This window comes from Malurus melanocephalus, unplaced genomic scaffold (genome assembly GCF_030028575.1).
Source record: "Malurus melanocephalus ecotype Western Australia unplaced genomic scaffold, MMel_1.1 scaffold_111, whole genome shotgun sequence".
NCBI classification, from domain to species: domain Eukaryota; kingdom Metazoa; phylum Chordata; class Aves; order Passeriformes; family Maluridae; genus Malurus; species Malurus melanocephalus.
In genome coordinates, this window is record NW_026623343.1 from 1,143,472 (window position 1) to 1,145,165 (window position 1,694).

The window sequence follows — 1,694 nt, forward strand, 5'->3', positions numbered from 1 at the left end:
TTTTTTTTTTTTTTTTTCTTTCTGCTGCTGGACAGTGGATCTCTTTGAGCCTCTTGTCATGTCCAATGGCTGCAATTATAAATAAGCTTTCTTTCTGCAGAGAGGAAGTAGCTGAGACTGAGGGTCTCAAGCTATCTCAGGGCCAGCAGCTACCCTGATCTTTGCTGGCCCATGCCAATGAGGTGGTGGCCTGGCCCCTTACCAAGAGAMTGTGGATGCAGCATGCTGCTTGTCTGAGGCAAAATAACTGACCTGGGAACACCTTCCCTTCTTTCAATTATGCCCACACAGTCCAAGACATTTTCCTTCTAAAGCTCATCCCCTCAAAAGCTTTCTAAATTCAACTTCAAATACTCATGGGGTTTTTCGGTTTTTTAAAATTTTAATTATTTCCCTAYGGCCCCTGTGGTCCCATGTTTAAAAAGCAAAGCTTCTCAGTAGGCTGAGATCACAGGTGCCATCATGGAGGCCCATGACGAGGCCCATTATGGGGAGTGTCAGTAAAAAGCAAGAGAGGATTGAGTCCCCAGGCAAGATTATAGTGCTGGTATACAACCATGTACAGCCTTGTCCAAGCCTTCTATAGCACCCGCCACAGCAAAGGTGTTGCATGTAATGTCCCAAAAATACTGACCATAGTCATTACTGTTATGGGATATTTTAGCTTATTTATGACTCTGCGCATGTGTGTATGTGCAATATGTGTGTGCATGCACAAACAAACACATTTACATCTATGTTTATATTCAATAGTGATGGGCCTGTTAAATTGGGCAGAGATTTCTCTCCTACAGATAGTTGTATAATTCACACATAGTGATGATACCTAAGGTGTTTGGGGGTGGGGATGCATAATATCTTATAAATTTGAAGTTTTTATCAGGCAGAGCAGATTACTTTAAGCGTTCAATTTCTCAGCGATCCAATTTTATTAGGATTTACTRTCATTTGTGCTGCGCATCCCTGGGGAAATAATGCTTTGATTAATGTAATCCTGGGCTGGGATCCGCCACATGCCCCTCTCCCAAGAGAAGGGCCCTGTTTGACAAACAAAAATAGAGCAGCAACTATTGCAATCTGCACTCACCTTTCGTAAGCACATAGACCCACATGCACACACACACACAAAATATAACCCTCTCCTCCTCCCAACCCCAAATACAATAGCAGCATCTCAAAACAATGTGCACTTATTCATTTACACACAATGCCTCTGATTCAATGTGGGCTGTACAGTCCAGCCCTCAAATGCACAGAGACAGCCCAAAAAGGATTCTGCTCTGTCCCCTGCTGAGAAGCTGAAGCATCTCTGGGAAGCTCAATGCTTCTCTGTATTTCAGGCTCTCCTTGGGCTCCCAACATTTCTGCCTCTTTGTTTCCCACTGCAGGCCTTGCCACAAACCGATTTCAAGTCTGCTCTTTCAGACCCAGGGGCTTGAGAAGCTGTCCCTCTGAGGCTTCCTGGCACCCACCGGGGGGACATGTACCTCTCTAAATGGGCGCTGGTAAGTGAATCACAACCAGGCACTCTGATCAGCTCACAAGGAGAGTGGGGGGACCCAGAAAAAATACGTCAGATAGAAGGACTTGACACATACATTTTTAAAGGGGAAGAAAAAGTATTCCTCTGCCTTTGGAGGTTGCTGGGGTTTGAGCAGCTTTGTTCCAGCCACCATTACCACCACCACTCCACC

General features: G+C 45.1%; 1 long non-coding RNA gene across 1 annotated transcript in view; it reads left to right on the forward strand.

Annotated features, from left to right (window-relative positions):
- The window catches only part of LOC130575533 (uncharacterized), a 7,134-nt gene that overhangs the window by 1,350 nt on the left and 4,090 nt on the right, over positions 1 to 1,694 (forward strand). The window contains exon 2 of the long non-coding RNA XR_008965573.1: positions 1,389 to 1,505. This is a non-coding gene — a long non-coding RNA (uncharacterized LOC130575533). The remainder of the gene's footprint in view (positions 1 to 1,388; positions 1,506 to 1,694) is intronic.